We start from the raw sequence: 24,994 nt of genomic DNA, 5'->3' as shown, positions 1-24,994 counted from the left end.
TTAGCAAAAAATCTTTTTCATTCTGTTTATTAATTTAGATTTTAGCTATAATATAACAGCAAGTCCACAGAATTTATTATGACTAGAGTTTACATAAACCTTTTGAGAAGTATACAACCCAGTCAGTAAAAAATGTTTCACTTAGGAATCATAGGATTACAATGTAAGTATGTTGTAAGACCATTTGTATCTTTCTGATTCCCACTCTCATGACGTACCTCCCCACTTTTAGGAGGACAAAGCAAGTAAGGCCAGGATAAATTTGCAGATGCCCATCCAATCATCAAGATTAATTTTGAAGGATGTGGGGATTCAACTCTTTAAAGAGTAGTTTATTCCAGAGATAGGGTAAGCATTAGGTAATAAATCTGTGCTTACTGCATGTTTTGTTTATAGTTTGGTGGAGATTTAGTTCCTTAGATCTAGTGTTATTGTAACTATTTGTCTTGTGGAAATGTAAGAGATCAAGGAGAGTTTAGTCCTTGATGGTACAGAATGTAAGACACAGATCTCTATGTACATCTATAAGAAACCAGGTATAGCAATATGGCTTCAGGATATCTTAGTAACTCTGTATTTTAGACCAGTATTCTTCTTAGTTAGGAAATGCCATGGCCTTTCTACCTGTGTGATGTGTCTGGACAAGTACATATCAATATGGCCACTGCACTCTATAACTGGTGTAATTTGAACAAAATAGAAAGGGATGATTGCTTCTTTTTACTTAGACAAGATGCCTTTAATTAGCAGTTCTGCTAAATCAAAGGGTTGCCTAACTACTACAATGATGTCAAAAGAGAGAAAAAGAGTCATTGACCCAGGTGCACGAACTTTGATTACTATGTAAGTTTGGAGTATGGTGCAAGCTGTGGTGTGGGCTGGAGATGAGTTTTTTTTTCTGCCAGCACTACATCTCTTTACATTTAATTTTTACTTAGTTTAGTACATCACCGATGAGTGAGGATTAGTTCCTACTATACTGACATCATGTCAAGGTACAATCAGACAATAATACCTCACTTGCAGTCATGAGTAAATTTCATTAGCCACAGATCTAGATTTACTTGTTTGGAAGTCTATGCCAAATAGGAGGGATTCCAGCACTGGTAGTTACTTTCTTGCTTTCTGAGTTGGCACCTGCACCTTTAACTATGTGGGTTTTATATTTCATCCAATTTGCTATCCACCTTATCATATACAGTTCTACAGTTAGGTCTTTCAGTTTTTTTACAATACCAGATGGGTGTCAAAAGCCTTTTCCAGATCCAGGTAGGTTATGTGGACTGCATGACACAGCTCCTATGACCCTATCTAAGAAGATTATTAACCTGAGTAGACATGACCTCCCTTTATAAAACAATACTGGGTGAGAGTCAATGTGCATGATATTTTGGATATCACAGTCTAGGAAGTCAGATACAATGTACTCCATGACCTTGCAGATTAGACTAGTCAGATGAAAAGGTCTGTAGCTCCTTGGGTCATAATATTTGCGGGGGCTGTATTGGTAATGCCAAGGTCTAAAATGTTTTGCTCCCAGTGAACTGGAACATTAATTGTTCTAGGAACACCAGTTCATTGACATAGATAAAATCACCCATCAGAAAATGTATTTTATTATAGGTATTTCAGAAAGAACATTTAGGAATCTCTCATGGTTATCCAGGGACATAGCTCTCATCAAATAACAAGAACATATTAATAAGTTATTTTGTTTAGGATAAGTTGGAGTTCAATTAGTTCTGTTTGAGGTTCTTGGGAAAACTTCCTAGATGTATGGTTTCTGACAAATATGAAAACACTCCGCAGTTTTCTCAGGTCTGAATGCATGGCAAGTAATAAATTCAGATATGGAGATAGTGCCACCATTATTGCTAAACCAAGTTTCAATTACTACACAAACATAGATGTATTCAAGTTGCAAGAAGACCTCAAGATCAGACAATTTGTCATTTTGGATTCAGGCATTGTGAAGAGTAACCTTGATATACACTTACAAGGAGTTTGCTGCATCTTTATCTTTTCCTGATATGTCAGTATGACAGTTAACCAGATTCTGCCAAAAAGGCTCTATTGAGATGGCAAGGGACTTGTTCAGTGGGAAGAATGCATGGAAAGAGAGGCCCAGGCCATTCTTTGTGAAAATGATCTGTCTACCATCTCATCCCAAGCAGACACACATTGAATCCCATATATAACACCACATATTTAGTCAATTGTTGAAGCCAAGTATCTTTTCTTTGTATGTAAACATTATTTTGGGTGAAGGTAGGACTCCATTCAGGACAAGAGTCTAACATGCATTAAACACAAGCAGAACTGTCATCATCATCAGTCTTTTCCCATTTTCTATATGGGGTTGGGGTGTTATGTCAACTGTCACCAACACTCTTGATGCAATGTCACTCTCCTACCTTCTTCAAGAGTCATGCCTGATTGTCACAGGTCTTCTCTGTCATACAATCCATTGATATCTTTGCTGGATGCCCTCATTTCCTCTTGTCTTCTTCCTGTCTCTCCCAAATCTTCTTCACCAAATTATCTTCTGCTTTCTTGCACATGTGTGCAAACCACCATAATCTCTTCTGTTTGACATTCTCTGCAATTAGAACTACTTTAGCTTCTGCTCTGATGTCATAATTTCTTCAGCTGTCCCATAATATACACCTATCACCAGTCTCAGTCAGTTCATCTCCATCTCCTTTAGCTTCCTCATTTCCCAGGTTTCTGTATCATTCAGACGTGTTCGTTGCACCACTGTTTTGAACACCCTACTTTTCAGCTTCCTTGACGTTCTTCTGTCATTCACTACCTCTGAAACTCTGAGTCAGATTGCTGCAGCTCCTCTGATTCTACTTTGACCTCCTCATTCAAATGTCATATCTCTGTCAACCAAACCCTGCAGATACTTGAAGCTGTTAACCTGTTCCACTGTTTTCTCTTCTATCTCAGTTTCCAACTTCTGATTTCCCATTTTTGCTGCAGTGACAACTGTCTTGTTAGTACTCAGTTTCATCCTATGTGCCTTCAGTTTTGCATTCCATTTCCCTGTCATTTGACAACAGTTCTGTTTAGAGTTTGCTTGTAATTTCACATCAGCTGCATACAGCAGCATTGTTAATCTCTTCCCTCTCACCTGCTCACCAGTATGAACACCAGTGGGCTCAGAGATGAACACTGGTGCACACCCATGTGTACCATCCATCCAATCATTGCCTGTACTTGTGTCATTGGGTTCTTGTACATAGTTGGCATTAATTGTACCAATGTTTAAGATAATTTGAACCATTGCAGTACTACCCAAATCAGCTTTCTAGGGACCTTGCCATATGTTTTCTCCACGTGTAATGCTCAGCTGGACTCTTTCCTCATCTCTGTCTTCTTTTCCACATCTATCTCACTGCAATCATCAGATTAGTTGTGCTGCATCCTAATCTGAATGCATATTGCTCATCTCCCATTTTACTTTCTGCTGCTCTGCATATCCATTTATCAATCACCCTCTCCAGCACTTTCATGTAGTGTGACAGGAGTTTGATACCTCTATATGGCCCAACATTGTGATTGACTCTTTTGTTCTTGTGTACTGGCACTAGAATGCTTATTCTCCAGTCATGTGGGAAATGCCTTTCTCTCCATACTACTATGAATATATTCAGCAGCCATTTCTCCTGTATCTCATTCGACATCTTGATTATATATGCTGTGACCTGATCTGAGTCTGCTGCTTTCCCTAACTTAATTTTCCTTACTGCTGTTCTTACTTCTGCTAAGGAGGGCTCTTCTTCCTCCTTCAGTGTAGGCTCTGTATAGGGCAGCACAGCTTCTGTTGGATTTTCTTCATTCAGAAGCTACTGGAAGCAATCCTTTCATATGCCTTTTATGTTCTGTGAACTGATGAGCAGGCTGTGAAACCAAATTCACATCTGAAAGAGAATGGAATTTAACAAAGAGGTATGCTTCGGTACAGGCCTTTTTTATCTAAGTTAACACTAAGTATATGCAATTCATTAGTTAACTTTACTTTACGTATATTAGCATTTCAGTGATCTTTGCAATTTCTCCTTGCTAAGCCTGTTCTGTTGTCAAATTCTCAAAATGGAGCAAAGAATATCACTCTGTTTGGAAATAGTTTCTGTACAGTACTCAGCTAACTTTGTGTTGACAGTGTCTTAATGCAATGCAGCTTTATTCAATGCAGATCCCCCACAAATACTTTCATTTACACCATAAGTCATGTCCTTAATGGAGATTGATGAGTTAATGTGTCACAAGCTCAGTTGCTGATGCATAAATTTGTTTGAAATTAGAGTTTCTAGTGCTCCTGATAAGGTTATGTGACCCTGATGTGGTATATTTATCAGCAATGAAGCTTTTGGATCCTTTGCCATTGTAATTGCTGAAGATTATCCCGAACTGCTCATTGCATTGTTTGTGGACTGCAAATGAGCTTTCACTCTTCCACCAAACTAATTCTATTTTACAGCTGGAATAGTAGCTTGGCTGTAGAGGTAATCTTAATGGAACTCTTTTTTTTATTTTTTTTAGTTTTATCAGTGGTAAGTCTAGAATGCATTTCAAAAGTAACAACTTTATTATTTTATATTGCATTTACTCATTATTTATAACAGAAGAAACTACTTGTAACAATTATACATGGCATAAAAGAGGCTTACAATGACATTCCAAGGCCATGTTCAAAAAGTCTGTGCTTAGCAAAATAATCTCCTACACCTCCATTAAAGCCACATGTTCACTCCTTTAAAGTAACATAAACATATCACATGTATTCTTGTCCTTGTAAATCACATTGTGACTGAAAGACATCTACTGAACAACTGACTTACCTTACTAACAAATAAATAAAATAAATTATGGGTGGATTCAATAAAGCCTACACAGTCATTTTTAATTGTGTACATGTTGCAGTATGATACATACACATCCATGAATGTTTTTAGATTCAGTAAATTCTGTGTAGCGGCACAAACATAGTAACTTCTGTGGAATGCTAATTACAGCATAAGCAGTTGAATTGTATGCTAATGAAACAAACCAATGCAGCGGAGCAATTCAACAAGCTGAAAAGCAACCGTGTATACTCCATGCTCGTGTTGCCTATGTATTTGAAAACGTTCTGAATACAAGCACGGAAAGGAGTCTGCACGCAAACAACAGTAAGTAAAAGTCCTTAGATTTGTACAGAACTGACGTTAACATGTAACAGCAGACACATTATGATATTATTAGACAAAGTAGATGCTACAAAAGTAGAGTAACAATAGCAACAATCCTTTTTAAGTGCCATGACATAAGTGCAGCTGTGCTCCCCCACCCCCAAATGAAGAATATACTCGTAAGTAATGTAAACAGCTAAAAGTGTAAACCCAATCAGACAGACTATTCATACTGTCATGTAAGCATATGCAGTATGTAGCTGATGGAATACAGTCAAATTTTATCCAAAACAGTATTGCTCTGTATATATATATATATATATATATATATATATATATATATATATATATATATATGTATAAACCAAAGTAATACTCACACTTGTGTTTACAACATTAGGCTACTTTTCAGTTTCCCTGCCTATACGGTTACCAACCATGTAGATTCATGGCTGTCAGCATGGTGAATATGCAAATGAGGCCAAAACTCATTACAATTGCTGAATCTCAAAAAATAGTAACCATGTAGAGATGTTCACTTTGTGTAGGCACTTCAACAGTGTTTGTTTTCAATGAATGGCAGCAGTGATCGATGACATCAGGGGATGTCAGGTTACACTTACAGAGGTGTACATGTAGGTCTGTAAAGGGTAAACGTGCATGTAAGCAGTGCACAATGCACAAGTTCTGTTTCATCCTCTGATTTTTTTGTTAAAATGTGTTATCTCTGTCCGCTTTAAGTAATTTCTTTTTTTTATTTTTGTCATTGTTTATGGCTCTTAGCACAATCATGGTAAATGGAGGAATGAATGGCAGGTTTCACTGTGCTTGTCATGTAATTATTCCTGTGGCAGCATATGTATGTGTAGGGCTTGAGTATAGATGATCATGGATTCTAGTACAGGGTATGCAATCTTTCCTTCACTTTTTACGTGATATCACAGGAATGGCGGAAAGTAATACCAGTGTTGCCTGTACTAACCTTATTTGCATGAAGATGCATGGAGGTGCACATAGTGTTCTAATGAGCAAGCTGCAGGTGTGTTTAATAGATGCTAATTACAGCATAAGCAGGTGAATTGTATTTTAATGAACCAATCCAACATGGTGGAGCTATTCAACAACAGCAACCCCCTTGCATGTACGATAAGTGCAAAGGCCCAGTAAACGTCATGAAAAGTAAAAAAAAAGGGGCCAGCACAGCAGTGTGGTAAAACCAAACCATTTTAATGTCTCATAAACACATTAAACACATTAGGGGTAGGGTTAAATAACCCAAACCCCACAAAAAGAATTCAGACTGGTTTCAGCTTTATTAGCCTTCCTCAGTGTCAAACCAAATAACAAAAGCACATAGATATTTATACAAATCCTAATAAGTAGACAAAAATTCCCACTGGTTAATTATAGATGCTCATTTAATCCAGGGGGAAAAGCCCTCCCAACTTAATTATCCACTTTTCTCTTTAGAATTAAGGATGGAATGCCATCCAGATTTATTGCTTCTATCCCCATTTATCTTGTCAATAATAGTGAATCTGAAAGTGGCAGTGTGGTGTTTTAATGTATGCTTATAAAGGGCTATTCAACAAGCTATAAAGCATCCATGTAGCCTCCATTCTCTCTTTTCCTAAATACTTCAATACAATTGGAGTAGAGACAAGGAAATTTTAACTGGACACAATGGTAGGGGCTGATGCAGCTTTGCTTCATATATTTGTGCTAGAGGCTGAAGCCAGTGCTGCTGGTGCTGGTGACAATAGGCCCAGACTGAGAAGGAGAAGAGTATTCAGGCCCAGGGCAACTTATTAGATGCTACATGACCTGGAGATTGTACAGTGCTACAGGGTGGACAGGGACACATTACAAGAACTCTGTGAGCTCTGCCACCCTCATCTCAGAGCAAGTGCCAACCAAAGGGAACCCATCACAGTGGAAACTAAGGTATGTGTAGCACTTAGAATATTAGCTACTTTTCAAAGACCAACTGAGGACATGATTGGTGTGTTACTTGCATCAGAATCCAGAATCCTGTAGCAGTTCCTGGATGCTATGCTGATACATGCCCATGAGCACATATGTTTTTCCCATAATTCTGAGGAGAGGACTATAAATATGCAACAGATCTACCATGTAGGACACTACCCTGAAGTACTGAGTACCATAGATTGCACTCATGTACACATTAAGGCACCACCAGGTGAGCAGGGTAGAATCTATGTTAACCACAAGGGATACCACTCCATCAACTGCCAAGTTGTGTGCAATACCCAGGGTATTATCTTGAATGTGGGTGCTGGCAACCCTGGTAGTTATCATGCCAGCCATATCTGGTACACATTACAGCTGTACCAGATGTTTGCTAGAGGGGACATCCCACAAGGTCATTTACTGGAGGATTCTGGCTACACGCTAGAACCATGGCTGATGACACAAAAGTGCACACACAGCCAAGGAAGAATGCCATAATGTGGCACACATTCAAACCAGAAGCATAATAGATCATGTGTTTGGGCTACTGAAGTCATGGTTCTGGTGCCTAGATACATCTGGTGAAGTCCGGCAGTATAATCAATGCACATGAACATAAGTCTTCACAATATGTGCTATGCTACACAATCTGATCCTGTGGAAACAGCTGCAGCAAGATCAGCAAGGGGATGGGACGCACATCCCCCATCAACGCCTAGGTCACCACAGCTACAATCAAAGGAGGACTGGGAGTGGGAACCATCAGCTGTTGTGGCTGGAAGCAGATGTAGGAGTGCTCAATATGCCCTTGCTTTGGCTAAGAGACAATGCATAATGCATCATTCTCTGACCATCTAGATGCCTAATACCTTTCTCCTACTACATACATATATTAAAATTGATGCCAAGCAACTCACAAAACCTTTATCTCCCCATGTATTGGCTGTGCTTTGCTTGCATCAGACAGAGTCAGTCCTGAACTAAAATTGTATCAACTGCGGAATTTGCAAGGTAAGTCCTGAACCTAGACTGTATTCTCGAATAGTATTATGGCATATCCTTGTATTTTGTAACTTGGTACAGTAATCAAGTAAATAGTGGTGAATTTGTACAAAAAGTACTTTAACATGTGACAGCAGAAACTTAGTTTACTTATATGTGTCCATTAGTAAGTAGTCAGCTTCAAGCGTCAAAGATTCACACACTTACACCTCTCAAGAATACTGGTGATCACTGCATGGCCTCAGTTCAGCACCTTACCTTTGTACCGGTAAATCATTAAAGAGGGAATTTAGAAAGTAATGATACACATTGCAGGTTCAGACTTCACAGCCATTCCCAAGATCATACAACAGGCAGGATGCAGAGCAAGGACAGTAACAAGAGCATCATATCCTTGTTTGTCCCATAGCAGTAATACCTTTGCTCCCCACAAAAAAAACAGGCTATGCTTGTTTGTGACATAACTGAAAAATTAATTATGAAGGTGCTGCTGTGCTGTACATACTGTACTGAAACCAAAGTCTTCTTAAGACACAAAGTCTTGCTGGCTGTTTACTGCTGAATCAGAGTCTGGTTATTACATACAGGTTTGCATGACTGCATCTACAGTCTGCTTAAGGCACTGAGCCTTGCAATTGCATGCTGATAAATAAATATACTTTGCAGTACAATACTATTTTACTGTAATCACAGTAACTAATAAATAACTTATTCTTGTAACAAGTGACAATACTGTGACACCTTGTAACATAGATGTTCAAGGTTTTACTTCACAATCAGTATAAATGATTATCCACCTACACAATACCTCAGAACAAGTGTGTTCCTACAAATACTTCTCTAACATTAGCTTGATTTTTACAGTCTATTTATACTGTTCTTCTCACACAATTTAGATCCTGTTTTTCTTCTTGGTATTTTTTTTGGACTTTGTACAGAAACGTCTGTTCTGCTGATGCTTTACTTTCCAGACTTGTTTTTTAAGAAAATATCTTGTGGGAAAGCATGTACAAATTGTTTTTTCTGTTGACTATATCCATTCATCTGTGAGGAATTATGTCAAGCTTTTTCTAATATTGTGACAAACATATTTTTAAGGAAATATCTTGTGAAAAAGCATGTACTACTGATTTTATAAAAAGCCATGTATTCATCTGTCAACTTCTTTGCTGATGCTGTTGGAGAACATGTTTTTTTTTTGGAAACAGCTTGTAAGGGAGCACATACTGCTGATTTTATAAAAAGCATGTCTATTAATAGATGTTCCTTGTCTTTCAAAATACACTCAGAACTATGTCATGTAGTATGGATGCTCATTACATATTGCTAAGCTCGTTTCCTACATTTAAGCAAGATTTTATTTTATTTATTTTACATATTTGTTGCAGAATTAATTTCAACCTTTATTCATTGTTTAGCACACTCTAACAGTTCCCCCTTTTTATTTTAAAGCAGGGAGACAAATTCATCACTGTTTGATAATACATTTTTATTATGGCAATTTACAACAGTAATTTGTTGAATAACTTTTAGGTTCATAGGTAGGTACTAGGCTATCTGCCCGAAGGCATTTATAAGCCTAGCCAGAATGTGTTGTCTTTCGCCACCCCCTAGATTAGTTCCCTGTGCCTCTGTCCAGCAGAGCCACTGAAGTGATCCCCAGGGTAAACTTTCTGTTTCCCATCCACTCGTCAAGGTTTCTCTTGAAGAGTGCTAGTGATGAGCTCTGCCTAATGTGGATTGAAATCTTGTTGCAAAGCATGGGAAGTCTCTGGAACAGGAATCTATCCCTCCAGCATGTCCTATTTATTGCTGTGGTGAGGTTTAGATCCCTAGAGCGTGTGGCTTGAGGGGATAAGGTTTTCTTTAGGTGGAGCATGTCCATCAATTCTGGGTTGGACATGGCCTTATACGTCAGGCAGAGATCACCTCTGAGCAGGCAGTATGCAACCAAGTACAGCTGGAGTTTCTTCAGTCGAGTTGTATAAGGCATCTGTTTGAAGCCAGTGATCCTCTTGGTGAGGTACTTCTGTGGTCTTTCCAGCTGTTGCAGGTGTCTTATAAGGTACACCCCAAATGGGGCATTGTACTCTATGATGGGTCTGATGAGTGATGAGTAGAAGGGCACAATGACCTCTTTTGATCTGGATGCAAATCCTTTTGTGATTAGGTGGGCCACATAGAATGATTTTCTAACACTTTTGGCAATGCGATTATCAAAGGAGAGATTACTATCTACTTGGGTCCCCAGATCCCTTTAATACATGTGAGTAATATGCAAGCTTGTTTCACTGCATTTATGTACTGTTTTATACTGTTTTAACTGTATTTTTCATTGCTAGATACTGTTTCATTACTCTAGTTGCATGTGTACTGAATTACTTAACTGTAAACTGCTTTTTCATACTGAGAGTTGTATTTTCTGTTTTGTGAGTGCTCTATCCGAGCTTTTCCACGCATTTTTGATTTTTTGAGGTTTCTGTGTTCTACAGCTTGGAACTCTAATAGTGTGCATTACTATAATTGTCTGTTTACAGTTAAAAGCCTTCACTAGAGCATGCTTTTGCTCCTTGATCTGTTTAAAACTTTCATTTAGTGGCTACAGCTAGTAACTGTAATAGTGTGCATTACTATAATTGCATTTTTATTTAACTACTAAATTGTAAACTGCTTTTTCATACTGAGACTTGTATTTTCTCTTTGTGGGTGTTCTTTCTATGCTTTTAAAGTGAGGTTTCTGTGTTCTGCTCAGGTGGCATAATCTTGATAGAGACCTGTTGTCTAGGCTGGTAGTTTTGTTTGAGTTTCCTGTGTTTCTGGCAGCCATTTTCTGCTGTGTGTCTTCATTATTATTGAGAGTAAAAAGGGCTCCTGACCTTCTGTAGTACGAGTGATTGGGTAATAGCAGGGGCTGAGTAGTAATTTGATCTTCAAACTCTTCCATTCTTACTGGTATATAAACCCTGTGTCTAGAAAAGGTTGTGCTTGTATTACTCAGGCTGTGGATTGCATTGCATTACTGAAACTAAGTGGAAATTCCTTAAGATTTCAAGAGCAGGATAAGTTATTTCTTACACTTATTTCAGTGAACTGCACTTCTGAAATGCTTATGATTGTGCTATACAGTTGATCTACTACATTTTGCACTGTTGTAAAGCTTTTTTTATTGTTTCACTGCATTTATGTACTGTTTTATTCTGTTTTAACTGTATTTTTCATTGCTAGATACTGTTTCATTACTCTAATTGCATGTTTACTGAATTACTTAACTGTAAACTGCTTTTTCATACTGAGAGTTGTATTCTCTGTTTGTGAGTGCTCTATCCGAGCTTTTCTGTGTATTTTTGATTTTTTGAGGTTTCTGTGTTCTACAGCTAGGAACTGTAACAGTGTGCATTACTATAATTGTCTAAATACAGTTAAAAGGACACTCTAGAGTCTGCATTTGCTCCTTGATCTGTTTAAAACTTTCATTTAGTGGCTACAGCTAGGAACTTTAATTTTTCCCAGCCACCCTCCCTAGTGTTGTGGTGTTCTTGTACTTGGTGGCTTTGCAGTTGCCCACCCATGCTGTATATTTGATCTGTGACACTCCTCCCAGTCTAGTGTCATTAGTTCATTCAATCTAATAGAGAAATTTGTGAAGGCCAACCCACTCAGATTCTTAACGTTGAATTAACTTCTGTTCCAGCTTTCTCTATTCCCACGTTTACTGAAAAAAAAATTCTAAGCTTGCTTCCCCCCTTTCCTGTGGCAGGTCTTGTCCAGATACAGATTTGCTCTGTCCAGGACTGTTTGTGAGCTCCTGACCCCCTCCCCCACACACACTTAACTAGGGTTAGACTATTCCTGATGCCATAAAGACTGTTCTTCAAATGTTCCCTTGCAGCTAGCCAGCTTTTTAGTTTTACTACTCAAATCTGTTTCTTTGAGCTCAGCACTTGTTCAGAACTCATTGTAAGCACTAAATAAGTTACAAATTACTACATCACTCAACTTTCCTTATCTGTCTAGAGGAAAACAGTTTTTAGCACTTAATAAATAAGCACCTATTCAGGCATGTCTAAAGGTCAGCTCCCGGTGTTTTCTCCTGTCTACCTAATGAATCTGGGCATCTTGGGACAATGCAGCAATTGCCTCATGTCACAGATAACCCTCTCCTATTACCACCCAACACTACGACCTGTGAGAGATACACTTATATAGCCAAACTGGAAGCAAAGCTCTCTTCACCAAAGACTAGACTAGACAGTCAAGAGGAGAAGGTAAATACTTGCACCACACCACACTCATCACATAGTCCCTCAAAACCTACACCACCAAAACACATGCACAGAAGCACAAAATACAAACCTACATTCACGGAGGCTCTCAGTAAAAACCTGCCCAAACAACAGAGACCTCCAAAGCAGAAATGCAAGCAACTGCCACCCCCCAACACATCCCAAATGACACATAGCCCACATACTCAGTGTGCCACTCAACTACAGCCCATAAGGTATAACGTACCCAACACTCTAGTCATAGGTGACTCTATAGTCAGGCACATTGATGTTCCACTCACCAGGCTAAACACGGAAAAAATTACTGTCAGCTGCCTGTCAGGTGCCAGGATCCGCTACATAATGCGCGCACTCAGGTCACTCCACAACAAGTACAAATATGACTCTGTCATTTTCCATGTTAGTGTGAATGACCTGAGATGTACCTCCCTGGACTACATGAAAAGAGACATGGAGGAGCTCTCCAATCTTGTAGCCCAGGCAGGTATGACCCTAGCCCTGAGTAGCATCCTGCCATCACCCAGAATGATACCACAGTACAAGGACAAAATGATTGACTTTAACAATTGGCAAAGCTTCTGGTGTCATTCTAAGGGAATCCAGTATCTGCCTGGGATGACATGATCAACAGACCATGCTGCTTTGCCAGAGATGGCCTGCTCCTGTCACCCTTGGGATTCTGGATACTGGCAAAGGCTCTTACCATCCCTATAGTGCCTTTTTTAGGAAAGGTTCAAATGACAAATTCACCATCGTAACAGGTACAAGCAAGCAAAATCTGAGGGTAATGCTACTCAGTGCTAGAAGTCTAAACTTCAAAATCCACTCACTCGAGGCACTCCTTAAAATGGAGAACATTGACATTTGTACAGTGACAGAGACCTGGTTCAAAGCTCCAGAGAGCACCCCTGCATTACCAGGCTATAATTCATACCACACCTTTCGGCCACCAAACCCGGACCAAAACAATAAAGGTTGTGGTGTGTCCATATTCATTAAGGATATCCACACCTCCAAGCTAGTTGCTCAGCATAATGCATCCGAGATTATCCAAGTTCAACTAACTCTGGGCAAAACCACAATCCAGATTGTAGCTTGCTACAGACCCCCCACCATGCCCCAGGATTCCCACTCCTCTTTTCTTGATACACTGGAAAATATTAAGGTACAACCCAACACTCTAATAATAGGTGATTTCAACTACCCTACCATTACCTGGGAAAACTACTCATGTACCAACTCTTTTGCTCAACGTTTTCTGGAAATCATCAATTCCAACGCCTTGTATCAAGTTATCCACACGCCCACCAGGGGCAGCAATATCCTAGACCTGGTCATCACCAACATGGGTGACCGGAGTTCCACAACAGAGGTCAGCTCCTAGTTGGTCAGATCCAACCACAAGCTAATCACCCTAGACATCCACATCCCGCTCCCACCCCTCATTAGGAAAACAACAGTAAAAATTTTCTCCAAAGCCAACTTCATGCTTCTTAAGACAGAAGTGGCAAACTTCACGACAATCATGCAGATGGACAATAGAGATACAACTGCTGAATCCTACACAAATGCACTTTATAAGCACTTACACGAGTGCATGGATCGTGCTATCCCTAACAGAACCAAGATGCTATCCTCCAAAAAAAGGAAGCCAATCTGATGGTCTTCTGCCATAAACAAACTCTACAACAGAAGAAAGAAACTGTTGCAAAAAACAGTAAAATCCCATGATTGGAGGAACTCCCTGGTCAGCCTCAGTAAGAAGCTAAGATCCCTCATAAAATCCTTCAAAGCTAGTTATGAAAACAAAATTGCCACTGATTCTAAAGACAACCACAAATCATTTTATAGGTATATCAAGAATCTCAATGGCAACACTCAGATCTGCTCTGAGTCACAGCACAATGACACCAAATATACAGAACCAACTGATATTGCCAACATCCTGGCAGATAGGTTCAGTGCTAACTTTACCCCCCTCTCACCCCCGAAAGGGCCCATCTTTATACGGGAAGAATGCAAAGTTCCTGTAATCATGGCTGCACAGATAAAAACCTCACTCTCCAAAGCCAAGAACACAGCATCCATGAGACCTCACAACATCCTAGGCTGCCTTCTACATGAACTACAGAATGAACTGGCACCCCACCTAAGTACCATGTTCAATCATAGCCTCACCTCAGGCTTTGTGCCCATTGAATGGTGCACTGCAATGGTTATCCCACTCCACAAAGGGGGGCCACAACAGACCCTGGGAACTACAGCCCCATTAGCCTGACGAGTCTGGTCTGCAAGGCCATTGAATGTATCATCATGGAACTCATAAACAAAGACATTGGAGATCTTCAAACTCTGGACCCCACACAGTTTGGGTTTGTAAAAGGCAGATCATGTCTCCTAAACTTGATAGACTTCTTTGAAGTAGTCACCAAAGCCATAGATGAGGGTAAGGTAGTTCACGCAGCCTATCTAGATCTCACCAAGGCGTTCAACACCATCTCCCACTATGGAATTATAGATAAACTCACTAAACTAGGTATAAATCCTTATGACACAAGATGGGTTGCCAACTGGCTCACTGACAGAACACACACTGTGAAAGTAGCAGACTCCAAATCCAACTTCAGACCAGTGACAAGTGAAGTACAACAGGGTTCAGTCCCAGGTCTTTTCCTGTTTGGTATCTACTTCTCTGAAGTACAGGCTAACACAGAAGGTCTTTGGCTAATGAAGTTCACCAATGACTTCAAACTAGGAGCAATAATCGAAACTCCTAACGATGTGGACATCCTACAAAAGGGCCTCACTGAGACAGATGCCTGGTGTCAAAGCCATGGCCTCAAGCTCAATGCCAAAAAGTGCATTGTCATCCCTTTTGGTAAAAACTCTGTACCCATGAACTACCACATAGGCGGTAGTCTACTTAACACTGAAAGTGTGATAAGAGACCTTGGGATACAGGTGGACAGTAATCTCTCCTTTGATAATCAGATCGCCATAGTAGTCAGGAAATCCTTCTACATGGCACATCTCATCACAAAAGGTTTCTCATCCAGGAAAAAAGAGGTCATTGTTCCCCTCTACTCATCACTCATTAGACCCATTATAGAATACAGCACCCCTTTTGATATGTTCCTCACAAGACATCTACAACAACTGGAAAGGCCACAGAAATACCTCACAAAGAGGATTACCGGCCTCAAACAGATGCCCTATGCAGACCGTCTCAAAAAACTCCAACTTTACTCCATCGCATATCACCTACTCAGAGGTGATCTCTGCCTAACATACAAAGCTATGTCAAACCCAGAGCTGTTGGACATGCTCCACTTAAAGAAATCCCAATCCCTCCAAACTACACACTCTAGGGACCTAAACCTTGTCACCACAATAAACAGAATATGCTGGAGGGATAGATTCCTGTCCCAGAGACTTCCCATACTCTGGAACAGACTACCTATCTATGTCAAACAGAGCTCCTCGTTAGTACTCTTCAAGAAAAATCTTGATGATTGGATGGGTAGTAGGAAATTCACCCTGGGGATCACTTCTGTGGTTCTGCTTGACATGGGCACAGGAAAATAATTTTCTTGGGTGGCAAAAGTCAGGGTGCCTTTTTGGCTAGACCTGTATAGGCCCTAGGGCCAATAGCCTAGTACCTACCTATGAACCTATGAACCTATCAGCAAGCACTACAATAGTGATAATAGCAATTAAAAATACAATGATTTGTCCTATCCACCATGTAAATAGATTACGAAACCATTCATTCCAATTGTCATTCTAGTTTTTTCTAGTATGTTGTGAAACTTGCACAATGACCTTTAGATGCGTTTTTAGAAACTCTGTTTTATCTGGAATAAATGTACAACATTGTTCTCCTATTAAGGCACATGTACTCCCTTGGGATGCTAGTATGTAATCTAAAGCCATTCAATTTTTAAAACCATAGTTCGTATGGCTGTCATTTCGACAGTAATGTCTGAGATTGCATTGAAAGTGGAATTTGACAATACTTCAACCAATGTAGATAGTTTTCTTAACTCCCAAATGGCTTTTGCTGCTCCATACCATGAGAATATACCTGCTCCAGAAATTACATCATCTACTAGCTCCATATCTTTTAATTTTAAATAATCAAGATTTTGATGGTAAATATGTGATGTATCTAAGGTGTTTACTGGATTTTCAATTACAGGTAATATGTCTCTTTTCTTTTTTGCATTTCTAATGCTTCCCTTTGGTAACTCTTTTACATGATGCATTGCTGGTACTACTAACCCTATATAGCAGGTGCCATCCCATCCCTTTGGTAACCATTTATAAGCATATTTACCACAAATGTAATATAACCCATCTGACAGGGCAACAAAAAAATTACTACATAAGTACTGTCTGAGAAAATGTTAACAGGGTTATAATACTTTAGCACATACAGTACTGCCTCCAATTCAGCTCTTTGAGCTCATATATGGTCTGGTAACTTGATTAGTTCTGGAGAACCCATCTGTGTATTTTCCAGAACTACAGCAAATCCTGTCCAGAACTTGCCTTTGTCCCAATACTGTGCCCATGGTTTAAAGTGGTCAAAATCAGATGCCAAAAATTGTACGTCTGGTGACATTATTTTTTCTAGGCAGTTATGCTGTTTTCCTTCATATCCCATGTGATTTGACAAATATTTGTCCCCTGTCTGAATTGTGAGAGTTTTCATTCTGAACAGTGCCATCCATTTTACAAAGACTGCCTGACTAATACCATCTGTGATTTTATTCATTTTAAAATTATCTACTAGAGCTGTAAATGCTTGGTGTGGTATTTGTACTATAACACTGGAAAATACAGTCAGATATTCAGTTTGCGTAATACCCCAGCAAATGGCTAATAACTGCTGTATGCAAGGGTGGCAGCCCAATTCCACTGGGGTCATCTTTCTACTACAGAAAGTAACTGGACATAATGTTTTTTTTTCCATTCTGTTGTCACCACCATGTGGCCATTCCTGTAATAGCACCACAGATAATGTTATCTTCCCTGCTGCTGCCTGTAGCACAAATGATAATTGGTGTGGGTGCTATTAATTATGTAGCTTGTGCTAATTTTACTTTCATTTGTGAAAATGACTCATCCTCATGGGGTCCCCACTCTAAAAAGGTGGAGCTCTTCTGTTCTTGTAACATTTTGTAAAGACGAGCAGCCACAACTGCATAATCCTCTATAAATATTCTATTGTAATTTATGATTCCCATGAATTTATATAAATCTGCTATAGTCAATGGCTTTTCTATTTGTAAAATGCCTTGTACATGCATAGGGCAAGTAGAAATTCCTGATGGTTTTATAACAGTACATAGAAACTTAACTTCTTGAGACATAAACTGAATCTTTTCACTTTTAACCTTAAACCTTGCCTGCTGTATAGTATGGAAAACTTTTTTAAGATGCTGTACATACTCTTCTACTGTCTCAGACTGGATTAATATGTCATCGATGTAATGTAACACTGAATCATCCATTTCCAGATGTTGCAGAATGGATCATACTGTCTGGTGAAAAATAACTGGACTGTTTTGAAATCCTTGAGGTAAACTTGTCATGACATATTGTTGTTTTTTAAATGTAAAGGCAAACTATGGCCAGTCTTTTTTCCTGAGTGGTACTGCAAAAGAAAATTGCTAAAGCTACTACTGTAAACCACTTACTTTGTGGCTTAATATGTGCAGACAAATCTGGAACACCCAGAATCAAATGTGCTGTAGGAGTTGTGTATTGATTAACCTTGCGTAAATCAATAACAAGACAATAACTACCATCTTTTTTCTTGACTGGCCAGATAGGTGAATTTATGGGACTGTTGCCTTTTTGCATAATTCCTTCCTTTTCCCATTCTGCAATACATTTTTCCATATGTTCTTCTGCCTCCCTAGGAATGGGATATTGTTTTTGAAATGGAGGTATATAATCCTGATCACTACTCACCCCTACTGGCATTTCTAGTTTTCCACAACCATTGAGGCCCATAGACCACAGGTTTGGGAATTGCTGTTGTAAATTCTGCCACACATCCTCACTGTCTGTGTTCACTTATCCTGTAGGCTTGTCAGATTTTTCAGGAAGAGAGATTGCACAGCAACCTGCACTTTTCTCTCCTTCCCCTTTTTTCCTGTCTCCCATCTACAGAATACTGTTAGGCAAGTCAATTACTATGTCCAAAGGTCCTAGAATGTCCATACCAATAATGGTAGTTGAGCAGGATGGATGCATTAAAAATGCACCCTTCCATGTCTGTCCTTCTTGGTTAAATTTTATGTTCACATCTTAGCTACTTACTGCATAGCATCCTGTGCCATAAAATGCTAAAATGAAAACCTTTTTTATAGGATTTACAGGTAATTGTCTATTTGTGACAGATACTGCTGCTCCTGTGTCTAATAAGACATTTTTCCATAGTGGCTCCTCTACCCAGATATCAATCAGCCATCATCCATCTCGACCCCTTTTAAAATTAGTCAGGAAAGATACCAGAGTGGGGGGGGGCACATCTCTATTATAAGGAGATCCACCAACCCTCCCCTTTATTGTCAAATACAATATGACACACTGCATGTTCTTGCTTGTCATCTTTCTCTGTGTCTGAGTGATCTACATATTTAGGTTTTTCAATCTCTTTTTGTAACTGCTGCCTAGCCATCCCTTCTGCCTGCTCTACCAAATGTTTTGGATTTACAGGTGAGGCTGCTTGAAAATCTATGGGGCAGACATCCCCTTTTCCTGTGTATTGATGACTCTTATAGCTGTCTTTACCAATATTGTAAGGTCTCTGCATATAGACTTGTTTTTCTGATTTTTCTTGCTAATCTTTTGGTTCTGTTTTTGGAAAAACACCCTGTTCTTCTTTCTTCTTATGCCACACTTTGTAATGATCACAATTTTGTTTAACATGCCCTATTTTCTTACAGAAAAAGCATGTTGGTGCCTTTAGTTCATTACTTACACCCAATCCTGGTGCTACAGACACAGAAACAGGAGCTGGTGGTGTAGATGCAGCTCTACCTGCTGGTGGTTGTTCACACCACCATTGCCTTCCTCAGTTTTTAACCTTTCCAATCACCTCAAATGACCCACTACCCTCTCCTAATGCAAAGATATGGTGTGAGTATAATGTCCCATCATCGGCCTCATTAATTTTTGTATCATATCAGTGAGGGCATCTGCATTTTCTTCATAAATGCACTTGATATCACCTGGTACTCCTTTGACTTGCTCTAGAAAGCAAAGTATTAACTGTTTTTGTATTTCTGTTTGTTGCATGTCCCTATATGACCTTTGATATATGTTCTGAAAGGCATGTCTGAAATGGTCAGCTTGTTCCATTAATTTATCTGAGATGGTGATTTTCAAATTATCTAACAGCTTAGCTGTGAGGGGCTGCTCTTGTGTATATGCCATTAGAACATCTCTCATACGTCCTACTTTATTGTTTAACTGATAAGTGTCTTTCTTTAACTGAATGAAAGTTTTAAAACATTTGGGAATAAAAACCGAGAAACATCTAAATAATGCATCTGTCCATACATGAGATCCTGCTGTGTATGCTACCCATTCTTCAAATGCAAACATGTTGTTAAATATGCTTTTTTATCATTCCACTGTGGTAATTTTTGTAATAATCTAGGCTGTGTATATATATCTGCAGTGGTTCCCTGTTCTATGACTTGTACTCTTCTATTTGAATATTAGCTTGTATTAATTTATCCTTAACATCATTAACAGATTTTCTTTATCCTGTAACTATTGCTTAAGATCTGATATTTCCTTTTGTAGTTCTTTACAGGTTTTATGATACTTTTTAGTAGACTCTTATGTTGATTGTAGGGCCCCTATGCACTTTTGACAGAGTTCTTGTATATCACTTCTGAACTTTTTGAGCTCACCTTGTTTGTCTCTTAAGAATTTGTTAAATTATTCTGTTAAATGATCATAACCTTGTCCCTGTCCTCATCAGTTGTGTGTTGAACAGTGGCTTCATTCCACTGTTGTACATATTTTTAAAGGGTGCAACAAGATTTATAGAAGATTATGTCACTAATAGATTTGACTGCTGTTCTAACTCTGATTATCAATGCAGTAACAGAACACAATTGTTTCATATCTGGATATAACATAAGCATTTTACCTTTGGTTGTTTCATCATCATTAACAAGTTTGTCTTTACATTCTAACCTTTGAGCTATGGCCTGCACTGTATTTTTATGGCTTTGCACACAAAAAGCAGTTTCAGATGATTCATACAATACACATTTACAATGACATGCCTCATTTAGTTTGTTTCAGATACCAAGCAAATGTTGCAACCCACTTATATAATTTCTGAACATCAACTTGCCCTAATAAGGTTTTACATTTACTAGTGTGCTGTGTATACCAACATTGCATTTTTCCCATATTTTTCCTGGTTGTTCTGAGACATTAAGAGTAAAGCTTTGTTTACATCTCCTGCTGTAGTCCCTAATGGCATCCATACTTATATGTGACACAGAAAAATGTCTTACTAATTAGCAAGAGAACAGATGATCAGGCTGTTGCTGCAGATGGCTGGGAATTTTTTTGTAGTCACTTGAGAAGCTGGTAAAATTAAGCTGGCTGTGAATGGCTTCAAAACCTTGTTCTTCACCTTTCTTGGAGAAATGATGGCACTGCGACCTTCCTGCACAGCAGTCCCTCTGGATTCAGATGTCTGAAAACTGTGATGCTGCAAGCTGTATAAAGCTGGAGTGCTCCTATGTATGACTCACTCATATACACAACCTTTACTTACTGTGCCTTTACTGGGGTGAATCTATGCAGGCATCACTCCCCCTGTGTTTGAATGCAGGCTAGACTTGCCATTGAAAATGTAATTATGAAGGTGCTGCTGTGCTGTACTTACTGTACTGAAACCAAAGTCTTCTTAAGACACAAATTCTTGCTGGCTGTTTACTGCTGAATCAGAGTCTGGTTATTACAGAGAGTTTTGACTGCATCTACAGTCTGTTTAAGGCACTGAGCCTTGCAATTGCACACTGATAAAGAAATATACTTTGCAGCACAATACTATGTTACTGTAAGTACAGTTACTAATAAATAACTTATTCTTATAACACACATACTACTGTGACAGCTTGTAGCATAGATGTTCAAGGTTTTACTTCACAATCGGTATACATGATTATTCTCCTACACAATACCTCAGTACAAGTGTGTTCCTACAAATACTTCCAACATTAGCTTGATTTTACAGTCTTTTTTTTCTGTTCTTCTCATGCAATTTAGATCCTGTTTTTCTTCTTAGTATCTTTTTTTTGAACTTCATATGAAAACATCTGTTCTGCTGATGCTTTACTTTCCAGACTTGTTTTTTAAGGCACCAGCTTGTGGGAAAGCATGTACAAATTGTTTTTTTTCTCTGTTGACTATGTCCATTCATCTGTGAGGAATTACATCAAGCTTTTTCTAATATTGTGGCAAACATGTTTTTAAGGAAACATCTTGTGAAAAAGCACGTACTGCTGATTTTATAAAAAGCCATGTCCATTCATCTGTCAACTTCTTTGCTGATACTGTAGGAGAACATGTTTTTGAGGAAACAGCTTGTAAGGGAGCACGTACTTCTGATTTTATAAAAAGCATGTCTATTAATAGATTTTACTTGTCTTTCAAAATACAGTCAGAACTATGTCACATAGTACGGATGCTCATTACATACTACTAAGCTCTATTCCTACATTTAAGCGAGCTTTTATTTTATTTATTTTGCATATTTGTAGAAAAATGTATTTCAACTTTTATTCATTGTTTAGCACACTCCAACAACAGTAACTGAGTTTTGCACCCCCCCAAAGAGCAATGTACCCTTATTCGTGGCATAACAATAACTGAGCTTTGTCCCCCCCAAAAGAGCAGTGTACTCTTGTTAGTGTCATAACAGTAACTCAGTTATGGTCCCCACAAAAGAACAGTATATGCATGTTTGTGCCATCCAAACTGGACTTTGGTTGCTGGTAACTGTGTATCATATAACTCCCAGTTAATATCCTCACACATTTTGAGGCCAGTGCTATGTAATGGCTTACACACTGCATGTCTTACACTACTGGTCAGATAACTGATGAAGTACCAAGAAACACAGACATGTAAGACAGAACTGTATATTTGCAAGCATAATCATAACAGGTTGTGTGATCACTAAGTGTACTACATCCAAATATAAAAAAAACAATTAAATGTACAAATCACAGCCAATGATTTGATAGCAGTAGACATTCTGATTCAGTTAGTTGTGTGAAGAATGACTTCATTTCTTTGCTGCAAAGCTGTTTGTGTGGCAAACAGGAATAAGGCATCTATTCTGTTTTCTGAAACTGCATTGGTGTGAGAGTGCAAATCCCAAACTATGTAGAAATATCTCATGTGTACTATCATTTTCTACTGTGTATGTCATACATTGCTCTTGCTCATTTCATATATGTCTCCCTTTTTCTACTTTTCTCATTCTTAATTCCATTTTTTCATGATGCAGCATGTAGAACAAACAGTAGAACCAGAGAACAAATAAATTCAGGTTGGCTTTCTTATGTGGTTTGCGCAAAGTGCAGCATTGTGGACATAAGAAAAAACAGACCACCTAGGAAGCAGACAGCCAAACTTAGAAACTGGATACTTTCAATTAATGCTGTTGGCTATCACAAAAACCCAACCTGGAGTACAGATGGCACTAGTTTCTACTACAAAATGTGCAACCTTTGTTTTACTGCTGTGACATTGCAGTTTACAGCAATGAAGTGCAACACAGACAACTGTTTCCTCAACCTTCTTGTGGCAACAGATGTAACTGTCAGACTGCCATACATATGGACCTGGGTTTGAAAACAGCAAATTCCACACAGTATTAGTTTTATTGATTTAGTAATCTATGTATTATAACATTTAGATCAAATATGTGTACTATAGTCCTGTATATGTACTCCCTCTGTGTGAACTAGCACTGCCTTCACTTTTGCCAACAACACATACACACCTGCATGTACCTGCAAAAACCCTGAAATTGCATTGCTTGCCACTGTTGACCTCTGCTTACCATTGTGGAAATGTGGTGCTAATAACTAATATGTATATGTTAGATAATACTAACTGTGAGACAGTAGCAATGTGGCTCATGTTTGTGCACTACTTACCTAAGTGCAAACAGGAGTATGTACACTTTGTTAAACATCATGCAACTCTGCTGCATACTATGCTATGGAAATTTATATGTGATGCTTTATTATTGATGTTTATTGTCCATTTCTTTAGTATGACATAAAACTACATGTAGAAACATTGCAAACTAAGGGTCTGATATAACTATAAATTATATATTTACAATACATACACGTGTTGCCCATCCCCAATAAGTACTACAGCCCTGGGGTCTTGGTACTTTTTCCACACATATGTCAACCACACTGCAAAGTGTACTATATAATGTTATGTGCTCCCTCATGGACAGATCCAGTTGGTGGTACTCACAACCTTGGTCTGCTAACCCCAAACATCCAACTATGCTCAATAAGAGTACTTGTGTTGTTACACAGCTAGGCTTCTAAACAGCCTAGTGCTATTGAACTAGTAGTCTCACATGGTGCTAAGAATCTATGTGCCTATGCAGGCCTCCCAAGCCATTGTTCCTCAGTTCTGTTTTCTGTGCATTTAGGTCGAGGTTCTGTTCTCATGTCAATCAAGTGTGTGTGTGTGTGTGTGTGTGTGTGTGTGTGTGTGTGTGTGTGTATGTGTGTGTGTGTGTGTGTGTGTGTGTGTGTGTGTGTGTGTGTGTGTGTGTGTGTGTGCGTGTGTGTGTGTGTGTGTGTGTGTGTGTGTGTGTGTGTGTGTGTGTGTGTGTGTCTGCGTGTGTCTGTAGTCAGCAGAGTAGAAATGATATCCTACAATTACATCTCCAATGGCATGGATGGCCAGTTTTTTATTAGTTGCTCATGCCTACACATCCCTTTCATACAGGCCTCCCAACCTCTTGTCTCCCACATGGCCTGCTGATGTCATCTACTGTAAGTTAACCTACACTCCTGCATAAATCAGACTTGTGCCATGACACTTGCATTAAGTACTGTGTTCTGTAATCTGTGCACCTAGATAGGTAGGGGTTCTGTTCCCACTTCAGTCGGCTGTGCATGTGTCTGTAGTCAGCTGAGTAGATGTGGTATCCTACAGTTATGTCTCCAATAGTATGGATGGCCATATTTTGATAGTTGCTCATGCCTACACATCCCTTTCATATAGGCCTCCCAACCTCGTGTCTTCCACATGGCCTGCTGATGTCATCTACTATAAGTTCACTTGCACTCCTGTGTAAATCAGGCTTTTGCATTAAGTGCTGTGTTCTGTAGCTGATGTACTTAGATAGGTAGGGGTTCTATTGTCACTGCCACCAACTTTGTATGTGTGTGTGTGTGTGTGTGTGTGTGTGTGTGTGTGTGTGTGTGTGTGTGTGTGTGTGTGTGTGTGTGAGCTGTTGCTTGACATTGCAGA

Source organism: Protopterus annectens, chromosome 1.part2, assembly GCF_019279795.1.
Source record: "Protopterus annectens isolate FY-2018-M chromosome 1.part2, PAN1.0, whole genome shotgun sequence".
Classification (NCBI taxonomy): Eukaryota; Metazoa; Chordata; order Ceratodontiformes; family Protopteridae; genus Protopterus; species Protopterus annectens.
Note: the sequence above shows the minus strand (reverse complement) of the source record.